At 41.4% G+C, this 25,503-nt stretch overlaps 1 long non-coding RNA gene across 3 annotated transcripts in view; it reads right to left on the bottom strand.

The window, feature by feature from the left end:
• The window catches only part of LOC129530123 (uncharacterized), a 114,063-nt gene extending 89,089 nt beyond the window's left edge, over positions 1 to 24,974 (bottom strand). For all 3 annotated transcript variants that reach the window (XR_010132505.1, XR_010132504.1, XR_008675669.2), the window contains exons 1-2: positions 24,658 to 24,974; positions 21,462 to 21,602 (exon numbers count right to left, since the gene is read on the bottom strand). This is a non-coding gene — a long non-coding RNA (uncharacterized lncRNA). The remainder of the gene's footprint in view (positions 1 to 21,461; positions 21,603 to 24,657) is intronic.
• Positions 24,975 to 25,503: the final 529 nt, after the last annotated feature.

Below are 25,503 nucleotides of genomic sequence, written 5' to 3'. Positions count from 1 at the left end.
TACCCAGGCCATCACCAATAATTCTATACGACAAATGTTTCTTCTAACAGTCCCACAATATCACCCCTTACCACAAAATCTTCTTTCAGTTTAATCTCTCCCACTCTAGGTTCCCACGCTGCCCCTAATCCCGCTCGAAGCAGGCCTTAGAAACATCGCCCATTATCTCTCCATACCATCCCCCAAAATTTTCACCACCCCAACACTTTACCACTATTTCGTTTTATTTTTCTTATTAATGTAAGAAGACAGGAATGCCAGGCCTCTGAGCCCAAACTAAGCCATCATATCCCCTGTGACCTGCACATATACATCCAGATGGCCTGAAGTAACTGAAGAATCACAAAAGAAGTGAAAATGGCCTGTTCCTGCCTTAACTGATGACATTACCTTGTGAAATTCCTTCTCCTGGCTCACCCTGGCTCAAAAGCTCCCCCACTGAGCGCCTTGTGACCCCCGCCCCTGCCCGCCAGAGAACAACCCCCTTTGACTGTAATTTTCCTTTACCTACCTAAATCCTATAAAACGGCCCCAACCCTATCTCCCTTTGCTGACTCTCTTTTCGGACTCAGCCCGCCTGCACCCAGGTGAAATGAAAAGCTTTATTGCTCACACAAAGCCTGTTTGGTGGTCTCTTCACACGGATGCAAGTGAAGGTTGAAAATTGGTTCTTGAGGGTAGAAGGATGGTAGATATTACAATGGTTTGTGGTATTACAAAGACCATAGTATATAAATAGTTACACTTCATCTGTGGTATTAAAATTTCATGTTCTGGGCAGAAAGGGTATATAAGAAAAAACATGTCCAAAAGGGCCTCCATCAAGAAGATGATTAAAGAAGGTTGAGAAGCACTGCATATACCCAGTGACCTCTTGTGTAGATGATAGGCTATGAGGGCTTAGGGACTGGTCATTTTACAATATCCCATGGGTACTCACTCAACAAACCTTCTTAGTGATGACGGTTGGAATGAAATACGCAGCCTGGGGTCAAGAATCCTGGGAATGGGGACCATATGAATTGACTGGCTTTTAAGGTGGGAAGCAAAGGGACTCAGTCAGGAAAACAGGTTTTTCCTCTGGAACAGATAACATGAAGGTAGGAAATCAATGTTGACAAAACTAATACAAGCAAGAAGTACCATAAGCTGTATCTCCTTTAATCTTATCATTTATTCAAGTAATCTATTATTAAATATACTTTAGATCAGGCTATAGGAAATTAGGAGAGGTTCAATAAATCAGAGAAACTGCTTTGTTAATGCCTGCTCAGTAATAGATTCTGGAATTTCACTAAAGCTTTTCCTGTTGAGCCCTGAAGCCACCAGGAATCTGAGTTCTCTAATCTCCCTGAGCACTCACATGTAAAGCTGCTCAGGGTACTCCTTAATTTATTTATATAATAAGCTATATTTTTAATTATAATATTGAAAATTTTAAAACATTGTATATGACAAAATAAATCATTAAAGTTGTCTGTGCAGGCTATAGCAAACACTTGCAAATTATATGGGGCTGATGCTCATAATATATGAAGCATTCTTAGTAACCAATATGGAGAGAGGCTCTAATGATGACATTGGTAGATAGCCTCTAAGACTTCCCCCAGTGATTGTCACCTCCAGATAGTCACTTCCTTGTGCAATCTGTCCCATCTTTGGGCTGGAGTTAGTGACTTGCTACTAGTAGATAGAATATGTGAGAGGAGATGGATGTCATTTTTGACATTAAATGACTAAGAGGCTGTGTCTTGCTTGTTGGGTACATTCTTATTCTTGCACTAAGGAGAGCCAGCTGCCATGTCGTGGGCTACCCACATGGCAAGTAATCTATGTCCCTGGCTAAGAAGCAATCGGGCTCTGAGGCCTGCCAACAGCCATATGAATGAGCTTGGAATTGAATCGTCCCTCAGTTGAGACTTGAGATGCCTGCAGCCCCTACCTAGACCTTGACTGCAGCCTTGTGAGAGGCCCTGAGCTAGAATCTTATCCATGCCATTATTCCTAACCCAAATAAATGGTGTTAATTAATGTATATTTGTTATAAGCAGTGAAATTGTGGGGAAATTTGTTATGTAAGAATAGATAAATAATACAGATATACACAGATAATCCATGTAAAAAGCAATACACATGCCCCAGAAATATTTGAAAACACATTCACTAATGAAATGCAAATTAAAACTTATACAGAAGCTATTTTTGATGAAAAGGGGCAAGTTGCAAAGCCACATGAATAGTTAGAAGCCCCATAGAAGGGCAGGACTCCTGACCTCAGATCAGAGAGCCATGGGACTCACCTTTCCTGAATGCTGGTACTTTTTTATCTCATGTATTTTCTGGGGGGTAGGGAATATGATTGCTACACTGTTTTGTAGCTGAAGAAACAATGTATGGGGAGGTTAAGTAACCTGGCTGAGGGTCATCCTGCTACTAAGTGGAAAAGTAGAGACTGGTATCCTATATGTCCTTGTGCAGACTGTGTGTCTCTCAGCTACACATCACACCATAACCAAGTAAATCTTGCTTTCCTACTGATCCAAGATGGAAATCCATGAATTACCAGCACATATTTCACACATCATGCTTCCACACATACATACATACATACATTCATACAGGTAACAGGCATTAAGGACAAACTGTACACCATCCCTTAGGTTAAGTTTTAGACTTCTCCAGAATGGAAGCTATCTTACAACTTTAACTTTTAGATAATGACAGCATTGCAATATAATCCTTGTCTGTACACAAGCAGATGAATTCTGCCTTGGAAAACAAAAATGTTGTCTCCATTTGAACGTTCATTTCAGTACCCTTGATCTATATAAAGCATCAAAGATGTGGTTGTTGACTTTGACAAGGTTCATTTCAGTAGAGGGGTGGGGGAACAAAGTACCATTAGAGTGGAGTGACAACTGAGTTGGGGGAAGATGTAGAGGGATATGAGTTGAGAATTGATAATTTTTGTAGAACTTTGGTTACAAGGAAGAGAATATATATAAAGAGGATAGTAACTAGAGATGTAGAGAGAGGTCCAGGGCATTAAATTATGTGTTACAATCATCAATTGTAAGAGACTTTATCAGGCTGAAATATTAATAGGAATGAACCATCTTTTGTTAGATCTGACATCTGAATTTACTGCACCACCCTTTCCACACTTTATTTGCTTGATCCATTCTGGAGACTCTGATAACATGAAGGCTGTGCTATAGAACATTGTGCTTTCAAATGAAGCACACATTTTCCCCTACACCCCATACTTTGGCTTCAGTGAAAGGAATTTTGTGAGTAGGTTTACTGAATGATAACAATAATTTTTCATGATCACTTCAATAACCTCAATCTTATCTGTTTTTATTTCTTTCTGAAGGGATTTCCAAGTATGCAAATCAATAATCTGAAATTATAATGTGTCATATTTGTCTGGTTAAATGTATCATTTACAAACCCTGTCTAATATACTACAATTAGATGACATGATAGTGTTGAAATATTATGATAGTGATAGGGCACTCTTTTGTGGGTTCCTGACTCTTAAGTCAAAATACTTATACTGCATCACAGAAATCATAATGACAGATTTTCTTCTGGAATGAATCCATTCAGTAAATAACCCAATCTATATAATAAATATACATATATGTATACTTACAGAAGTAAACGTGTAAATTAATAAAGAAATAGGTGTGAGGAGACAAATTGTCTTTATCAAATAATTCCAAATAGTACACATAGATACCCTCCCTCTATGAGGTGAAGCTTAATTCCACCTCCCATCACCTGATGACAGGACAGACTTAGTAACTCACTTCTATAGAATAAAAGTAGGCAAATGGAAAACAGTTGCTATACACTGGAGAAACTTGGCAAATACTGCCTTAACCAAGTGATTAAGGTTAATATCACCAGTGAGGTGAGATGGGTATCATGTACTACCAGAAATGAAGTGACAAGAAGGGCACTTCAATGCTGGTATTTTTTCTCAGAACGCATTACCTCAGTATAATCAGAAAAAAAAATATGACTAAGTCTATACCCCTCATCACTGTCAGAATCATGAAAACAGTTTAGCAGTTCTTCAAATGGAAAAACAGGAGTTACCATATGGCCCAGTAATTCCTTTCCTACCCAAGATGAATCTCTACATAAAAATGTGTACACAAATGTATGTAGAATCATTATTCATAATAGCCAAAAGGTGGAAATAACCAGAGTGTTCATCAATAGGTGAATAAATAAACAAAATGGACCAGGCATGGTGGCTCATGCCTGTAATCCCAACACTTTGGGAGGCCGAGGCAGGTGGATCACAAGGTCAGGAGTTCAAGACCAGCCTGGCCAACATGGTGAAACCCCGTCTCTACTAAAAACACACAAAAAAATTAGCTGTGCGTGATAGCACACACCTGTGGTCCCAGTTACTTGGGAGGATGAGGCAGAAGAATCGCTTGTACCTGGGGGGCAGAGGTTGCAGTGAGCTGAGATTGTACCACTGCACTCCAGCCTGGGCGATGGAGCAATACTCCATCTCAAAAATAAATAAATAAATAAATAAATAAACAAATAAACAAAATGTGGTGTATCTATGCAATAGAATATTTTTAAGCTATTAGTTGGAATGGAATTCTGACCCATGCTACATTATGGAGGAACCTTGAACACATTATAATAAGTAAAAGATGCCAGACACAAAATACCAAATATTAATTGATTCAATTTATATAAAATCTCCAGAACTGGCAAATGCATAGACAGAAGATATATCTGTGATTGCATAGGGCTGGGTGTGTGTGCAGGGATTAACTACATTCAAGCATAATGGGATTCTTGGGGATGATGAAAACATATAAAAACCCAATTATGGTGATGGTTGTACAACTCTATACATTTGGTAAAAATAATCTAAATATCCTTAAAATGTGTGATGTTATGATTTGTAAGCTATAGTCTGATGAAGGTGTTTAAAATATGATATTGGGTAGGAGGCAGAGCAAGGTGGCTAAATAGAAGCCTCCACCAATTGTCCTCCCTGCGGGAACACCAAATTTGACAACTATCTACACAAGAAAGCACCTTCAAAAGAACCAAAAATCAGGTGAGTGATCACATTACCTGGTTTTAACATCATATCACTGAAAGAGGTATTGAAGAGGGAAAGAAAGACGGTCTTGAATTGCTGATGCCACCCCCTCCCCCACTCCCTGGCAGCAGCTGTGAAGCCTGGAGAATCTGTGTGCTTGAGGGAGGGAGAGCACAGTGATTGTGAGACTTTGCATTGGAACCCAGTGCTACACTGTCAGAGCAGAAAGCAGCATTGGGCAGAACTCAACCAATGCTCATGGAGGGAGCATTTAGACCAGCCCTAGCTAGAAGGGAATTACCCATCCCATCAGTCAGAACATGAATTTCGGCCAAGCCTTGCCACTGTGGGCTAAAGTGCTTGGGGGTCCAAAAGAAACTTAAAAGGCAATCTAGACCTGGAGGACTTGGGGGACATGTGACCCAGTGAGACACCAGCCAGGTGTGCTTGTGCCACCCCTCCTCCAACCCCAGGCAGTGTAGCTCTCAGCTCTGAAAGAGAATCCTTTCTGCTTGAGGAAAGGAGAGAAAAGAGTACAGGGGACTTTGTCTTGAAACTTGGATACCAGCTCAGCCACAGGAAAGGACACTGGGCAGAGTACTGTGGCACCCATTCCAGGCCCTAGCTCCTGAACATTTCTAGACACACCCTGGGCCAGAAGGGAACTTTCTGCCTTGAATGGATGCACTCAGTCCAGGAAGGATTCATCACCTGCTGACTAAAGAGTCCTTGGGCCCTGAATAATCAGCAACAGTAGCCTAGTACACACTGGGGGCTTTGGGTGAGACTCTTGAGATGTGCTGACATCAGGTGTGACCCAGCACTTCCCTACTGTAGTGGCCATGAGGAGAGACTCCTTCTGTTTGAGAAAAGCAGAGGGAAAAGTAAAGGGGACTTTGCCTTGCAGCTTAGGTACCAGCTCTGCCACAGCAGGGCAGAGCACCAGGTAGGCTCTTGAGGTCCCAGATTCCTGGCCTTGGCTTTGATGGCATTTCTGGACCTGCCCTGAACCAAAGGGGAGCTCACTGACCTGAAGGATAAGTCCCAAGCCTGGCAGCATGCAGCACAAGCTGACAGACGAGCCCTTGGGCCTTAACTGAACAATGTCGGTAGCCTGGCAATATCACCTGTGGGTCTGCAGTGGTGGTGGCCATGGGGAGAGAGTCCTCTGCCTGTGGAAAGGGGAGTGAAGAATGGGATGAATTTAGTCTTGTTGCTTGCGTGCCAGTTCAGCCACAATAGAATGGAGCATCACATAGATTTCTAAGGTTTCTGACTCCAGGCTCTGGCTCCTGGATGGCATTTCTGGACCTGCTCGGGATCAGGGGAACTCCCTGCTATGAAGGGAAGGACATACACCTAGCTGGCTTCACTGTCTGCTGACTGTAGTGCCTTAGGAAATTGAGTGAACATAGGCAGTAGCCAGGTAGTGGTTTGGGTGAGACCCAGTGCTATGCTGGCTTCATATCTGACTCAGCACAGTCCCAGTGGTGGAGGCCACCAGAATGCTTGTGTTACTTCTCCACCAGCTCCATGGACTCTGCACAGAGAGAGAGAGACTCTATTTGTTTAGGAGAAAGTAAGGGAAGGAAACAAGAGTCTCTGCCTGGTAATCTAGAGAATTCTTCTGGATCTTATTCAAGAACACCAAAGCAGTAACTCTAAGAGTCTGCAAGAACCACAGTATTACTTGGTTTGGGGTGAGTCCCAATGCAGATATGGCTGCAGTGACCAAAAACTTAGATCACAACATTCAAGGCTCTTCAAATACCTGGAAAGCCTTCCCAAGAAAGATGGGCACAAACAAGCACATACTGCAAACATAAGAATAAAATAATAGGTTTCAAGATTTTATTTGAAAGCCTCATGGTAACCTTAAACCAAAAGTCATACAATGGATACACAAAAAAATAAAAGACAAGAAATTAAAACATAACACCAAGGAAAATAACCTTCACTAAAAGGAAGACAGGAAGGAAGGAAAGAAGGAAGAAAAGACCACAAAATAACCAGAAAACAAATAAGAAAAAGGCAGAAGTAAGTCCTTACTTATCAATAATAACATTGAATGTAAATGGACTAAACTCTTCAATCAAAGACATAGAATGGCTGAATAGATTTAAAAACAAGACCCAAGGATCGTTGTCTGCAAGAAATACACTTCACCTATAAAGACACACACAGGCTGAAAATAAAGGGATGGAAAAAGATATTCTATGCCAACAGAAACCAAAAAAGAGCAAGAATAGCAATACTTACATCTAACAAAATAGATTTCAAGATGAAAATTACAAAAAGAGACAAAGATGGTCATTATATAATTATATATAATTCAATTCAGCAAGAGGATATAACAACCATAAATATATATGCACTCAACACTGAAGTACCTAGATATATAAAGCAAATATTACTAGAGCTAAAGGAAGTGATAGACCCCAATACAACAATAGCTGGAGACTTCAACTCTCCTCTTTCAGCATTGAACAGATCACCCAGACAGAAAATCAACAAAGAAACACTGGACTTAATCTGCACTACAGACTAAATTAACCTAATTGATATTTACAGAACACTTCATCCAATGACTTTAGAATGTACAATTTTCTCCTTAGCACATGAATCATTCTCAAGCAAAGACGATACATGAGGCCACAAAACAAGTCTTAAACATTCAAAAAAATCCAAATAATATCAAGTATATTCTCTGATCACAATGGAATAAAACTAGAAATCAATGGCAAGAGGAATTTTGGAGACTACGAATACATGGAAATTAAACAATATGTTCCCAAATGAACAGTATGTCAAAGAAGAAATTAAGAAGGAAATTGAAAAATTTCTTGAAACAGATGATAATGGAAACAGAGAATGTCAAAACATATGGAATACAGCAAAAGCAGTACTAAGAGGAAAGCTTACAGTTAAAAAGTGCCCACATCAAAAAAGAAGAAAAACATCAAATAAACAACCTAATGATGCATCTTAAAGAACAAGAAAGTCAAGAGCAAACCAAATCTAAAATTAGTAGAAAAAGAAATAACAGGCCAGGTGTAGTGGCTCACGCGTGTAATCTCAGAACTGTGGGAGGCTGAGGTGGGCGGATCACCTGAGCTCAGGAGTTTGAGACCAACCTGGGCAACATGGCAAAACCCTGTCCCTACAAAAAAATACAAAATTAGCTGGGCATAGTGGCACATGCCTGTAGTCCCAGCTAGTCAGGAGGCTGAGGCAGGAGGATCACTTGAGCCTGGGAGACGGAGGTTGGAGTGAGCTGAGATCGTGCCACTGCACTCCAGCCTGGGTGACAGAGAGACACCCTGTCTCAAAAAAAAAAAAAAAAAGAAAAAAGAAAGAAAGAAAGAAAGAAAAAAAGAAAGAAAGCAAGCAAGCAATAATAAAGATCACATCAGAAACAAATGAAATTGAAATGAAGAAAACTACAAAATGTCAATGAACAAAAGGTTTTTTAAAAAAGATAAAACAAAATGGACAAACCTTGAGCCAGATTAAGAAAAAAGAGAGAAGACCCAAATAAATAAAATAAGAAACGAAAAATGAGACATTACAAATGATAGGGCAAAAATTCAAAGGATCACTAGAGGCTACTATGAGCAACTATATGCTAATAAATTGGAAAACCTAGAAGAATAGATAAATACCTAGACACATACAACCTACCAAGAGTGAACCATGAAGAAATCCAAAACCTGAAATCACCAATAAGAAGTAACAAGCCATTTTGGAGAGTGCAAGCCACCATAAGCCTTGGCAGCTTCCACATGGTGTTAAGTCTGTGGGCACATGGAATACAAGAGTTAAGGAGGCTTGGAAGCTTCCCCCTAGATTTCAGAAAATGTATTAGAAAGCCTGAGTGCCTAGGCAGAAGCCTGCCACAGGGGCAGAGCCCCCAGTATATAAACTCTACTAGGGCAGTGTGGAGGAGAAATATGGGGTTGGAGACCCAACACAGAGTCCCCAGTGGGGCACTGCCTAGTGGAGCTGTGAAAAGCGGGCCACTGCCCTGCAGACCCCAGAACGGTAGAGCCATGGACAGCTCATATCCTGAGCCTGGAGAAGTCACAGGCAGTCAAGTCCAACCCATGAGATCAGCCACGGGGCTACAACCTGCAAAGCCTAATACACCAAGCATCTAAACAGAAAGTGATATGGTTGAGTGGAAAGAGACTGCTACCTTGGGAAACTGAGGCACCTTGTAACCCATGCCTCTGCCTGCTTGCATACTGCTAAAGGGCTACTACCTGCTCCTGACCTACCTCACTCATGAGGGCAAATCCCTCATGAATGTCTTGGTGCTGTCCTTGCAATAGTGAGTGAGTTCTCATGAGATTTGTTTGTTTAAAAGTGTGTGGTACCTCCCTCATCTCTTTCTTGCTCCAACTACTGCCGTGTGACATGCCTCCTCCCACTCTGCCTTTCACCATGACTGTAAGCTTCCTGAGGCCCTCACCAGAAGCCAAGCAGATGTTGATGCCATGCTTGTACAGCCTGCAGAACTGTGAGCACCTTTTCTTTATAAATTACCCAGCCTTGGCCAGGCGTGGTGACTCACGCCTGTAATCCCAGCACTTTGGGAGGCTGAGGCGGGCGGATCACGAGATCAGGAGATCGAGACCACCCTGGCTAACACGGTGAAAGCCCGTCTCTACTAAAAATACAAAAAATTAGCCGGGCATGGTGGCGGGCGCCTGTAGTCCCAGCTACTCCGGAGGCTGAGGCAGGAGAATGGCGTGAACCCGGGAGGCGGAGCTTGCAGTAAGCCGAGATCGCGCCACTGCACTCCAGCCTGGGCGACAGAGCGAGACTCCGTCTCAAAATAAATAAATAAATAAAATAAAATAAAACAAAAAATAAAAATAAATTACCCAGCCTCAGGTATGTCTTTATAGCAACACAAGTATGGCCTAATACACCCAGCATCTAAATAGAAAATGATATGGTTGAGTGGAAAGAGACTGCTACCTTGGGAAACTGAGGCACCTTGTAACCCATGCCTCTGCCTGCTTGCCTAGGGCTAAAGGGCTACTACTACCTGCTCCTGACCTACCTCACTCATAGAGAGGAAAGGGCAAGGCAACACTTGTGTGCTTACAGTCTTAGTTCTTCTCACAAGTAGAAAGTAGAAGTTTTACTTTCTCCGTTTCTCTTCACTGTGTCAGAGTGGTATGTTTCTGAACTTGTTTTGAGTCTGCCTGATCCCTAAGGGAGTGATTTTTTCCATTTAGTCATTTGGAGGTGTTCATCTGAGGTGACATGGAGTTTCTGCTTCATGTAAGAACTCCTCTCCTTCGCTGAGGGACTGGACCCAGAGCCACAGGAGATAGGAGTAAAGACCAAGTTCTCAAAGACAAGCACAGGATTAGGACCCCAGTCTGAACATCAAACTCTCCTGACTTAGTAAAATGGTTTTCACAGATTTCTCACATGATGTTTACCCCCTGCAGAGTTCCTCTTAGAGAGACTGTGAGGAAACAGGCATTGTCATGCATTGCTAGAAGTAATTTCAAATGGTACATCCCCTGTGGAAGGAATTTGATGCTATTTAATAGAATGACATAGGCATTAATTCTTGGAACCAGCAGTCTCTTTCCTAAGAATCTATTCCAAAGATATAATGCAAATAGACAAACAGGCATAAACACAAGGCCATTCCTGGCAGAACAATTCATAACAGCAGAAGATTAGATATAAGACAGATGTCCACCAATAGAAGGCTGACTGAGTAATCTAAGGTACTTTCTAGAGTACCATGCATGTATAAAAGGCAACGAAGATCCCTTCTCTACACTGCTATGGATTGACCTCCAGGACATATTATAAATGAAAAATGCAGTGCAAAAAAATGGAGAGAGCTGTTGTTGTTCAATATGGTGGTCACTAGCTACATGTAGCCATTTAATTTTAATAAATAAATTCAAATAAAATTATAAACTCATACCTCACTCATACTCACCATGTTTCAGGTGCTCAACAGCCTCAGGTAAACTAGTGGCTACTGTGTTGGACAGTGCAGATACAGACAATTTTCATCAATGCAGAAATTTCCATTGGATAGTGGTGGTGTAGAATATGCCACCTTCTACTTGTGTCAGGGAGGAAATAAATACACATATCACATTTGCTTATATTTTTAAAAACTGGAAGATTAAAACAAAAACTGGTAAAAATGATTTATCTATAAGGGCATAGAGGAGCAATTCAGGATGGAAGCCAAGATGTGTATCATCTTCAAAATATAATGCATAATTACTGGCTATGTACACTAAAAAAGCAACAAACTACAAGCAGTTGATTAGTACCCAGATTGAGTCCTCTAAAAATATTCCCCATGGAAAGAAATCAGGCTCTCTCAGAGAGACAGATGATTCCAGGTCTGGGGTCAGGATTGTACCAGGTAAGCCTGGACCAAATTATCCTACCAGAAAGCATGTCAAAAAGATTCAGAAACCAAACTGAGGAGGCTCTCACTGGACAAAAATGAAACAATTTGAACATCAAAGAGATTAGTGACTGCAATGGTTTAAAACATACTAAATACAGGAACATCTCTGAGTCACAAGAAAAGAAAAACAAAACACGAAAAATACCAACTCACTACTCATCTTTGGAAGCTCCTATGGAAACAGCTATTCGTTCTAAAAAGTGAAAATACTGCAAAAGAATTAAACATTCATCCTTCACTTCTTGTGTGCTCCATACTTCAGTGAATTCTAATAGTTGACGGCATGGGGCAAGTTATGTTATAGGAAACACCCAGCTAATAAATGCAGAATAAATTGCAAAATTACAACATCACCATTTTGCAACTTCTAATGAAATATAGCTCTAGACAACAATCTTCAGAAAGTGGAAAAAACCCTGAGGAGAAAAACACATGGAAAGTGTTATAATGGATGGATTGGGCTGACAAAATCTGAGCCCAGTGATCACCCTGAACTTCACAGTAGAGGAGATAAACAGACACGATGAGGCTCCTGCTGCGCTATTACCTAAATGTTTGTGTCCCACCACCACCCCCAGTTTATATGTTAAAAGCCTAATCTCCAATGTGATGGTATTTGGGGATGGGGCCTTTGAAAGGAATTGGGTCATGAGGACACAGCCCTCATGATGAGATTAGTGCCCTTGTAATAAAAGACATGAGAGCTTGTTTCCTTTCCACATGCACACACCAAGGAAAGGCCATGTGAGGACTAGGCAGGGGGCCCTTAACCTGAATCCAACCATGCTGGCACCCTGATCTCAGACTTGCAGCCTCCAGACCCATGAGAAATACATACTTGTTGTTTGATATGGTTTGGATTTGTGTCCTCACCCAAATCTCATGTTGAATTGTAATCCCCAATGTTGGAAGAGGGGCCTGGTGGGAGGTGATTGGATCATGGGGGCATACTTCCCCCTTGTTGTTCTCATGATAGGGAATGAGTTCTCACAAGATCTGGTTGAATAAAAGTATGTGGCACTTCCCCCTTCACTCTCTTCCTCCTTCTTTGACCATGTAAAATGTGCCTGCTTCCCCTTCGCCTTCTGCCAGGATTATAAGTTTCCTGAGTTTCCCAGCCATGCCTCCTGTATAGCCTGCAGGACTGTGAGTCAATTAAACCTCTTTTCTTTATAAATTATCTAGTCTCAGGTAGTTTTTTATAGCAATGTGAGTATGGACTAATACACTATTTAACCCACCACTGTATGGTAACTTGTTACAGCAGCCTGAAGTGACTAAGATACATGTGAGGCTATAAGAAGGACAGTCATGTGCTGCATAACAATGTTTTGGTCAACTCCAGAACACATATGTAACAGCAGTCCCATAAGATATAATGGAGCCAAAAAATTCCTATCACCTACTCACGTTGCTGTCCTAACTGTCATATCACAATATATTCTTCATGTGAAGAATATATTGATGCTGGTGTAAGCAAACCTACTGCACTGCCAGTTGTATAAAAGTATAGCACATGCAATTATGTACAGTACATAATACTTATTAATGATAATAAATGACTGTTACTGGTTTATGTATTTACTACACTTTTTATTGTTATTTTAGAATGTATTCCTTCTACCTATTAAAAAAAGTTAACTATAAAACAGCCTCATGCAGGTCCTTCAAAAGGTATTCCAGAAGAAGGTATTGTTATCTTAGGAGATGACAGCTTTATGTGTGCTATTGTCCCTTAAGACCTCCCAGTGGGACAAGACTGGTGGTGGAAGACAGTGATAGTGATGATCCTGACCCTGTATAGGCCTAGACTAATGTGTGTGTTTGTGTCTTAGTTTTTAACACAAAAGTTTAAAAAGTGAATATAAATAAATAAATAAATATAAATATAAATAAATAAGTAAAAGAAAGGTAACAGAATAAGGATGTAAAGAAAGAAAATATTTTTGCATATCTGTACAATGTATGTTTTTAGTTAAGTGTTATTACAAAATAAAAAAGTTTAAAAACGTTAAAAGTTTATAAAGTTAAAAAGTTACGGTAAGCTGAGGTTAATTTATTATTGAAGAAAAAAATACTATTTTATAAATGTAATGTAGCCTAATTGTACAGTGTTTGTAAAATCTACAGTAGTGCACAGTAATGTCCTAAGCCTTCATATTCACTCACCACTCACTCACAGACTCACCTAGAGCACCTTCAAGTCCTGCAAGTGACCAATACACATGTATAGATATATACATTTTTAATCTTTTATATCATATTTTTACTGTACTTTTTCTATGTTTAGATATGCTTAGATACATAAATACTGACCTTTGTGCTACAGTTCCCTAGATTATTCAATACAGTAACATGCTGTATGAATTTTTAGCCTATGAGCAATAGGCTGTATAGCCTAAGTAGGTAGTAGGTTACACCATCTAGGTTTGTGTAAGTGCACTCTATGATGTTCACACAATGACAAAATCTCCTAATGATGCATTTCTCAGAATGTATCTCTGTGGTTAAGTGACACATGACTGTACATAATGCCACATCTAAGACACCCTTGTCAAAAAAATTTGAATAGGATTAAGTTTTTAACTCTAATTACCTTTTACTTTAACTCTAATTACCAATCTAAAGGAAACCGAGTAACATGAACAACTCAATAGGGATACAATCAGCAAAACTGAGAATGTAAACTCCAGCACCTTAAGCAAATAAATTGGAAAGTTAAAAAGAGAGAGAAAGGATCTTGTCTATATTAAAAGAAACTTAAAACTTGAGAGAAAATTAAATCAAACAGAAATTAAAACAGAAAAATGAGATACTATATACTATCACACATCCATCAGAACAACAAAAGCTACCAAGGTATACCAAGTGTCAGCGAGGATGTAGAGCAGTGAAACTATGACACTGCTGATACAAATATAAATTAGAATAACCACTTTGAAAACTGCTTAGCTGTATATGCTGAGCTGAACATACACATACCCTATGACTCAGAAATTCTATTCTTAGGTCGAGGACCGGTACATGCACATGAAAAATGAAAATAAATGTCCAATCAAAGATACGTAGAGAAATAAAAAAGGGCGCAAGATGGCCAACTAGATACAGCCAGGGGGAATGTCTCCCACAAAGGGACAGGGCATCAGGAAGACTAGCACACTCCTAGCAGATCTTGAGGGAAGGCATTGAGAGCAGACAGAAGGGAGATACAGATACTGGGTGGAAGCAGGAGGAAGCTGGGAACGCTGCTCAGGGCTACCATACACCAGGTCATTCCTGGTCCCCAGTGACTCCTGGGGAAGGGGTTGAACAGGCAAGGAGCAATCCACTCTTGCCACGGGCCTCTGGAATCCCTGCAGAAGACCCCTTGACCACCATGGACACTTGAATTGGCAGTGAGAGCTACTCAGAGAACTGGCAGGGGCAGAACTCCAGCTGGAGTGGAGCCCAGAGAGTTTGGTACAGGAGCATCTGTAGTGGAGCATGGCCATGGTTGCCCATCTCCCTAGGCTTGACTCACTCCTATAGAAGACTTTAGCCTTAGGGGAACTGTCGGACCTGAACGCTGCAGGGCAATCATGCCCATAAGACACGGCTGGTCTGACCTGAACACCCCTCAGTCTGTTGGCCTCTCCTGGGGCCCCAGCCTGGTCATGCCTGCTTGCAGTGCAGCCCCCAGGTATCTCCTGTGGGCCCATGTCATAGCCCCTGCGCTAGCAGACTGCTCCTGACTGGCAGAGTGCTCCAGCAGAGAAAAGCAGCCCCAGTGGACTCGCTCCAGCCCACCTGCATCCTCCCCCGACTGCAGCCTCCCCAATGCAGCTTTGCCTGCACACTCGCCCATGGCCACCCTCTACATTGCTTTGCTGTTGTGTGTGTGCATCAGCAGACGCAGCCTTCCCTCCCTCACCAGCACATGTGTGCATGTGCAGTCTGCAATGCAACTGCTGCTGACTGAGTACACCCTACCCCTCCCCCTGCCTCCCTCCTCCTGCCACATCGCCATTGTTGTCGGAGCATTGGCAGGCACGGAGCCCGCCAGCCTCCTCCCTGCCAGCACCAAAATTGCTGTTAGCATAAAACTAGGCATGGAGAAAAGCAGACCCACACCTGCCCTGAGTGGCCACTGCCACCCACGGGAACTTGTACAGAGAGTGCAAACACCACCACCAGCATGAAGGTGTGCACAGTCACTGGCTGGGGCCCCATCCCCCTGAGCCATGCTGTCAATGCCAGCTGCTGCTGCAAATGCATGCATGAAGGCTGACACCCTGGCATCCATTAGCACCCTGTTGCAGCCAAGCAGTGTGCATCCTACCACAGTGCAGCTGCAGCTGCTACTGGCATGTGTGAACAAGGACGGATTCCACTGCCACCATGCTACAAAGTGTTTGCAGATGACATGATCCTATATCTAGAAAACCCCATAGTCTTGGCCCAAAAGCTCCTTAAGCTGATAAACAATGTCGGCAAAGTCTCAATATCCAAAATCAACATATAAAAATTGAAGGCTGGGTGCAGTGGCTCATGCCTGTAATCCCAGTACTTTGGGAGGCAGAGGCAGGCAGATGACTTGAGGTCAGGAGTTCAAGACCAGCCTAGCCAACATGGTAAAACCCCGTCTCTACTAAAAATACAAAAATTAGCCAGGCATGGTGGCGTGTGCCTGTGAACCCAGCTACTCAGGAGGCTGAGGAAGAAGAATCACTTGAACCCGGGAGGTGGAGGTTGCAGTGAGCCGAGATCATGCCACTGCACTCCAGGCTGGGTGACAGAGCGAGACTCTGTCTCAAAAAAAAAAAAAAATCGCTAGCATTCCTATACACCAACAACAACCAAGCCTAGAGCCAAATGAGGACACAATCCCATTCACAATGGCCACAAAAAGAATAAAATACCTAGGAATATGGCTAACCAGGGAGGTTAAAAAAAAAAATCTCTACAGTGGGAATTACGAAACATTGCTCAAAGAAACCAAAGATGACAAACAAATGGAAAAACATTCCATGCTCATGGACAGGAAAAATTAATATCATGAAAATGGTCACACTGCCCAAAGCAATTGACAAGTTCAATGCTATTCCTATCAAACTACCAATGACATTCTTCACAGAACTAGAAAAAACTACTTTAAAATCCATATGGAACCCCAAAGAGCCCAAATAGCCAAGGAAATCCTAAGCAAAAAGAATAAAGCAGGAGGCATCACACTCCCCAACTTCAAACTATACTACAGGGCTACAGCAACCCAAACAGCATATTAGTGGTACAAAAACAGACATATAGACTAATGGAACAGAATAGAGAGCTCAGAAATAAGGTTGCACACCTACAACCATATGATCTTTTGAGAAAGTTGACAAAAACAAGCCAAGGGACTCCCTATGCAATAAGTGGTGCTGGGATACCCTTATGCAGAAGATTGAAACTGGATTCCTTCCTTACACTATATACAAAAATCAACTCAAGATGGATTAAAGACTTAAATGTAAAACCCAACACTATAGAAATCCTAGAAGACAACCTAGGCAATACCATTCTGGACATAGGAATGGGCAAACATTTCATGACGAAGACATCAAAACAACTGCAATAAAAGCAAAAGTTGACAGATGGAATCTAATTAAACTAAAGAGCTTCTGCACAGCAAAAGAGACTATCAACAGAGTAAACAGACAACCTACAGAATGGGAGAAAATATCTGTCAACTATGCATCTGACATAAGTCTAATATCCAGCATCTATAAAGAACTTAAACAAATTTACAAGAAAAAAACAACTCCATTAAAAAGTGGGCAAAGGACATGAACAGTTTTCAAAAGAAGACATACATGTGGCCAACAAGCATATGAATAAAAGCTCAATATTACTGATCATTAGAGAAATGCAAATCAAAACCACAATGAGATACCATCTCCAACAGTCAGATGGCTATTATTAAAAATCACAAAATAACAGATGCTGACAAGGTTGCAGAGAAACGAGAATGCTTATACACTGTTGGCGGGAGGGTAAATTCGTTCAACCATTGTGGAAAGCAGTGTGATGATTCCTCAAAGAGCAGAAAACAGAACTACCATTCAACCCAGCAATTCCATTACTGGGTATACGCCCAAAGGAATATAAATTATTCTGTCATAAAGACACATGCTACTTGCAGCAGTATTCACAATAGCCAAGACATGGAATCAACAGAAATGCCCATCAATGGTAGACTGGATAAGGAGAATGTGGTACATATACACCATAGAATACTATGCAGCCAGAAAAAAGAACGAAATAATGTCCTTTGAAGCAACATGGATGGAGCTGGAGGCCATTATCCTTAGCAAACTACGCAGGAACAGAAAACCAAATACCACATATTCTCACTTATATGTAGGAGCTAAATGGTGAGAACACATGGGCACAAAGAGGGGTACAACAGACATTGAGGCCTACCTGAGGGTGGAGGGTGGGAGAAGGGAGATGATCAGAAAAAATAACTAATGGGTACTAGGCTTATTACGTGGGTCACAAAATAATCTGTACAACAATCCCCTGTGACACGAGTTTACTTATATAACAAACCTGCACATGTGCCCCTGAACCTAAAATAACAGTTAAAAAAAGATATGTAGAAGACATTCATAGCACTATCATTCATAATAAGTCAAACACTGAAAAATAGCCATATCCCCATAATAGATACATTTAATTGCAAAATATCCACACAACATAATACTACACATTAATGAGAATGAATGATCTACAACTATAGACAACAATAAATGTAAAATTCATGGTAAGATGCTGAAGGAGCCAGACAGAAAAAAAGCACATTTTGTATGATTTAGGAAATTTTCCTCTATTCTTTCAGTATAGTTTGAGGCTGGATAAGAAAATCAACATGTCATTTCTTTTCATTTGAAGGTACTTAGTGTACTCTTATGTTACCTGCAGGTTAACCTCAGGAAAACATCCATCCTAAGCCCTTGAAAAGTGATTCACTATACATAGTAACAAGGCTAATGCCAAGTCTAATGAACAGCGAGCTGGGAGCAAGACAGGACACATACTTGGGGCACAGTGACAGATCTAAACCATTAACTCTAGATGGTGACCTTGGGTAATCACCATACCTCACAAATGCTTTTTCTTCTTCCTAGGTGTATTGGTCAGGAGTGTGAGCTCTGGAGACAGAATAGAGACAAGCCCTAGTTCTGCCATGTAAAGACTGAGTGACTTTAAATACTTTTACTTCACCTTATAGTCACTCATTTGTTACATCCATAAAACTGGCATTACACAGTACATAATGTAGAAGACAAAACATTAAAAATATATTTATTAACTTGTGTTTTGAGTTTTTAAAAAGATAAATGGTGAGTAATCACATAATTTAAAAAATTCTCCTACAGAGATGCTGGGGAAAAAAAGCTTAATAGTCTTACAGCTGAATCATCTTCATCAACCAACATATTTTTTAAATCACTTATTGTTATTATAACTAATATTAGTTATAGTAAAACTAAATAACTTGAGAACATCTCAAAGCACTTGGAAGGTCTGATCTCAGAAAACAGCACCACCATTTCTCTGCATGGCCAAACAAAAAGCCCAGGGGTTCTCCTTAACTCTCCCTTATCTTCACACACCCCAGGCACACAGTCACTGCAGGTCCTACCTGCCCGACGTGCAAACACGCCCTGTCCAGGTCCATCCCTCCCTTTGTACATAGCTGCAGCCCTGGCCTCATCCACACACATCCCTCTCCTGGACTTCTGCAATATTTTCCTAATGGTTATCCCCACTCCCTATCTTGTCCCTCTCCAGCCCATTCTCCACACAGCAGCCAGAGTCAGCTTCCACATCAAGAATCAGATCACATCACTCCCACACTCTAACCCTCCACACTGAGAATAAAACTCAAACTCCTGTCAGGCGCGGTGGCTCACGCCTGTAGTCCCAGCACTTTGGGAGGCCAAGGAGGGCAGATCATGAGGTCAGGAGATCGAGACCATCCTGGCTAACATGGCGAAACCCCATCTCTACTAAAAATACAAAAAATTAGCTGGGCTTGGTGGCGGGAGGCTGAGGCAGGAGAATGGCGTGAATCCGGGAGGCGGAGCTTGCAGTGAGCCGAGATTGCGCCACTGCACTCTATCTAGCCTGGGTGACAGAGCAAGACTCCGTCTCAAAACAAACAAACAAAAACCTCAAACCCCTTACAGGACTGAAACCATGTGGCTCTTGTCTACCCTTTCGATCTCATCTCCCACCTGTCTGCACTTATGTGCCAGGCTCCAGCCACTCCAGCTTGTCCTCTGCTCCTGGATCAATGGTGCCCACACACGGCACAGGGACACTAACAAAATGGCCTCTCCATGCCTGGCTTCTTCTTATCGTTCAGGACTCAGCTCAAGCGTCACTTCCTGAGAAGGAGCCTCACTGACAACCCCATCTATAATAATCCCTGTCTCAGTCATTTTCTACTCCACCCGTTTATTTTCTTCAAAACACATATCCTCGTATGAAATCACATGGCTTATTGACTTGTTTACCTGCTTACTGCCACTTTCCCCAAACTAGAATGATAGCTCCAGGGACCCTGCCTATCTTATTCTCTGTGCTGTTTCCTCAGTGCCTACTTTAGTACTTCACATATAATCACTGAAATAATATTACTTAATTGAAGGAATTGCTGCCTATTTAACAGACCAAAGAAGACAGATATTTAAGCTGAGTAGCAGGAGCAACTATCAATGAAATTAGATATTAAATGATTTAAAACTGTAAGAAGATCTTGTACATCCATAGCAGCGCTTTTCAAACATGGATGATGTTATAGTCTGAATATCTGTGACCCCCCCCCCCCCACCCGCCTCAAATTCATATTAAAACCTAATACCAAGGTGATGGTATTAGAAGGTGAGGCTATGAGAGGTTTTTAGGTCATTAGGGCTCTATCCTCATAACTGAGATTAAGGCTGTTATTAAAGAGACTCCAGAGAGCTAGCTAGCCCCTTCCACCAGGGGAGGTTATAGTGAGAAGTCATCCATCTATGAAGGAAGTGGGCCCTCAGCAAAACACTGAAGCTGTCAATGCCTTAATTTTGGATTTCTCAGCCTCCAGAACTGTGAGAAATAAATTTCTGTTGTTTATCAGCTACCGAGTTATGATATTTTGTTATAGTAGCTCAGAATGCACTAAGATGAGTACCAGACCAACTGAAGATATTACTTTAAATGGAGACACCTCCCATCCCACCTCCCTGGTTTTGATTCAGCAGATCTAGGGTAGGTCCAAGTATCTGCTATTTTAACGAGCACCTCCTGATGAATTTGATGAAGTGATCCATAGACCACACTTGGAAAAATTCTGACCTCAACATTTCACATTTGGCCAGGCGCAGTGGCTCACGTCTGTAATCCCAGCACTTTGGGAGGCCAAGGTGGGCAGATCACTTGAGGTCAGGAGTTCAAGACCAGCCTGGCCAACATGGTGAAACCCTGTCTCTACCAAAAATTCAAAAATTAGCTGGGTGTGGTGGTAGGCACCTGTAAGCCCAGCTACTCAGGATACTAAGGCAGGAGAATCGCTTGAACCAGGAGGCAGAGGTTGCAGTGAGCCAAGATCACGCCTCTGCACTCCAGCCTGGGTGACAGAGCGAGACTCCATCTCAAAAAAAAATAAATAAATAGTTCACACTTGAGCACCATTAATTTAATGCCTACCATGCAGATTCTGGGACATCTGGAATATCCCTATTAATGTAATTACTCAAATGTACACTACTTTTCTAAGGAGGGGAGAAGATTGCTTTCCCACATGAGATCATGCTTAAACTCCAGAGTATTCCTGGTGGTCAGGAGTATTGGGTATTTTTATCCTGTTGTATAGACTAATCTAAAGGAAGGGTAGTGACTTACCTAAAGTGTCCCCATGATGGAATCTGGATCTCTTGACTTTTGCTTCAGTAGCCTGTCTAGCAGATTCAACACCACACCTCATTCTTCTCCACAAACTACTGGTTCTGTGCTGCAGAGTCAACACCCTTGTCTGATGTTACACTAGATGGGAGAGTAAGAGGACAAGAAAGCACAAGGAATGAGTAGGAAGGTAAGAGGATGAAAAAGCACATGAAAAACAGGGGATGGGGTGATGATGCCTGTCCTGTCCCCATTCAGTTACTTGGAAGCTGTGCAATGATGCTTTTCATCTTCCTCAGCTCCATCCCACAACCCTCTCCCCCACACAGAATGACAGTGAAGTTGTCACCTAGTGGAAATGTGGGCTTATCCCTGCTTGCTATTACAATTGCAAGTATTTTCTCTGTAGTCATGCTATTACATTAATATATGACATGAAAACCACAATCCGTAAGTGAACAAATCAATAAATTGGACTTCCTCAAAGTCAAAAACTTTTGCTTTTCCAAATATATGGATAAGAAAATGAAAATACAAGTCCCTGACTAGGAGAAAGTGTTTAAAATCATATATCTGATGAAGGACTTGTATCCAGAATATAGAAAATATCACAAAAGTCAGAGGAAAACAGACACTTAAGTAAATAAATGGGCAAAATATCTGAATAGACATTCCACTAAAGAAGATATATATATACAAATGTCAAGTAAACACATGAAAAGATACTCAACAACATTAATCGTTAGGGAAATGTAAATGAAAACCGCAATGAGATACTACTATATTCTTGTAAGAATGGCCAAAATTAAAGAGACTGACCATATCAAGCACTGGCAAGGTTGGGGAGGATAAAACTCTCATACACTGCTGGTGACAGCAGTGGTACAACCACTTTGGAAACAGCTTAGCAGTTTCTTACAATGTTAATATTATATCTACCATATATCCAGCAATTGCACTCCTATTTACCCCAAAGAAAGAACGCGTATGTCTATGAAAAGACTTATTCACATATGTTCATATCAGCTTTATTTATAAGTGTCCCAAATTAGAAACAACCCAAATATCCATCAACAGGTGAATGGATAAAGCAAATAGTGGTATAGCCATATACTGGAATGCTATTAAGAAATAACAAAGAATAAACTATTGATATATGCAACGAAATGGATAAATCTAAAATTAAATAGGGTGAACGAAAAAAGCCAGATTCCTCTTAAAAAAACCTCTCTATGATTCCACTTAAATACATTTCTAGGACATAAAACCAAATCTATAGTGACAGAAATGTGTTTGCCTGGAGACAGGGAGGTAGGAGGGGTAGGGAGCCCAGGTACTATAGAACTGAAAATGTTATTTCCTACGAAATAATAATAATAATACTTAGGCTTATCTGGTTATTTTAGGAGATGTGACTAGGTATCATTATAATTGGGCAAACCATCAAGTAATTGTTATTTTCAAAAATACTAAATTCTTGTACCTGACATTTAACTAACACTTAATAAATTCCTGGCCTCTTAAAAAATTACATTGCAGAATGGATGAAAACACGCTAACCATGAAAGCATGCATATTACAATCTCAAATTGCTATGAAGACCTTCTAACCACCTGCATATTTCAACTTCCATCCGAGATACACGGGAATAATGAATTATTATTTATACAGTCAGAAAACTATGTGTAAATTTATTACAAATGCATGTTAAATATCAAGTTTCTTCCCCAACTGAACAATTCATTGCTTTAAGAAAGGTAGCTCCAAATGGGCCTCAAGGGATACTACAAAGCATGTAGCTGCTGATGCATGCAATGAAGTCCACCTGTTGAGCCTCTTTTCCAGTGATAAGATCAAAGTGGCTGCTCTACTTTTAGACTACTTTGTGAACTACACAGCTACTATTCTGCAACATACTTCTGTTCAGATCTATGAACTCACTTGAGCCAGGCATCATATCCCACCAAGGATGGAAGTGCTAGAGATCTCCTGAGGACTGCTGTCCTTCAAATCTGAAGTAGAAGCTTCAGCAGTCATCATGACCTAGATCATCAGAACCCACCTCCTTCAGACACCTGATATAAGTTTAGTTGCCCCCGTGAAGTGCTTCCTGGGGAGAGACAGACTCCAGCAATCACTATGCCTTATTGAAGTGACTGTGCCTGCAACCATGCTGGGCACTGAATTAGTGACCAATGACACTGACACAATCAGGTAGTGATCATAACAACAGAAGGAACAATGAGTTTCTCACCAGGGCCTTTTCTTTTCCTTTCCATCTATCACCTAATAACAACTTTAAAAAAGAATGAGGAAACTGCCTGAGCCCTTGGTAGAGGAACACAACTACTACCAACCTGTAGCCCAACACCAAGGAATCTGGCACTGGGGACACATACCCCATCTTTCCCTCACTCACTTGCTAGTATCTCCCATTGGCCAAACCCAACTGGAAGCCTAAGGAGAAGGGATCTGAGTTGATGTAATCTATAAGGATCAGACCTGTGAAGCCCAGAGTAGGGTGGTGAGGGGTGGAAGCTTTGAAGAGACAAATTGAGGCTATCCAGCACAGTATCTAATATACAACTGTGCTGTAGGCTGAATAACACTCCTCTGCCCCAAAGAAATCCATGTCCTAATCTCTGGAACAAGTGAATATGTTACATTACATGGTAAAATGGACTTTACAGATGTGATTAAGTTAATGATCTTAAAATGGTGAGGTTATTCTGGATCATATGGGTGGGCCTGATATAATTACAAGGGTCTTTATGAGGGAAATAGGGAGGCAATAAAATTGGAGAAGTAGATGTGACCACAATATGGAGGTTAGAGTAATGTGAGGACATGAGCCAAGGAATGCCAGCAGCTTCTAGAAGCTGGAAAAAAACGAAAATTCATTCTACACCAGAACTTCCAGAAGGAACACAGCCCTGCTGACACCTTGATTTTAGCCCAGTGAGACCTACTTTGGACTTTTGAACTCCAAAACTGTAAAATAATAAATTTCTGTTGTTTTCAAAAAATAAAAGAAAAGAAATAGCCTGAATCCCTAAAGCACCCATCGTCCCGTAACAACCACAGGGCTATCTATCATCTTGCACCTGTGTTATCACTGCAGGTTGCAGCAATCCTGTGGGTGTGCATTCTTATCCTCATTTTACAGAAGGAGACGCTGGGCTCAGAGAGTCCTTACCTGTCTGATCCTCCCACGTCCCGCCTTTATAGAAAGTTGCCCCAGGACACCCGGAGCAAGACATCACACTCACTGGGGCGAGGAGGGTCCCAGCTCTTTCTCTCTCTCATGAGACCGCCAGGGCAACTTATGCCAAAGCGGGAACGAGGGAACTTGGATCTGGGCTCCTTTCGTCTCTCCACACCCCAGGAAGGTTCAGCCCCCACCGCGGGGCACCCACACCCTCAGCTGAGTCCCAAACACCTGAAGGCGGAACCCTGCTCTTCCTGCCCGGCCACGTTGGTCTCTATTTTAAAAGTCTTCACGGTCGCCGTTATGACGTCAGGTTTCTATGGCAACCGTGATACGCAGGCTGGTCCAGCACACCGGAAATGCCATAGAGTGGCCTTTTGACTCCTTGGCTTTCACAAAGAGAAAATGCCTTCACTCTTCAGGCGGCTTCCTGGGTAGCTATAATAATTAGAGGAACTAGGCTGGGACGGAACCAACTGATAGAATTCTGCCAGGTTTGATGGAACAATGTCCCGGTTGTCAGTAGTTTTGTTTAAAAGTGACAGTAGAGGAATATCACCAGTGCACAGAGACCTGGAGCTCTTGGAGATAAGCTAGCTCACTGAGGAGGAGCATGTACAGTTCACACACCATAATAATCAGTTATCCATCTGTGGCAGAAAACTAAGACTGTCTATAATCATGTGACTAAAAGATCTAGGAACAACAAAATAAGTCATTTAAGATATCTCAGAGTTATTTCAGTAATGCAAGCCTAGAATAATATAGTCATTTAGTAGACAGAAACCTAATCAATTCAACCATACAATGGTTTGTCTTGAGAAAATTCTTATC

The sequence above is a fragment of the Gorilla gorilla genome, chromosome X (genome assembly GCF_029281585.2).
Source record: "Gorilla gorilla gorilla isolate KB3781 chromosome X, NHGRI_mGorGor1-v2.1_pri, whole genome shotgun sequence".
NCBI lineage: Eukaryota > Metazoa > Chordata > Mammalia > Primates > Hominidae > Gorilla > Gorilla gorilla.
This window is presented reverse-complemented; position numbering and strand designations above follow the sequence as displayed.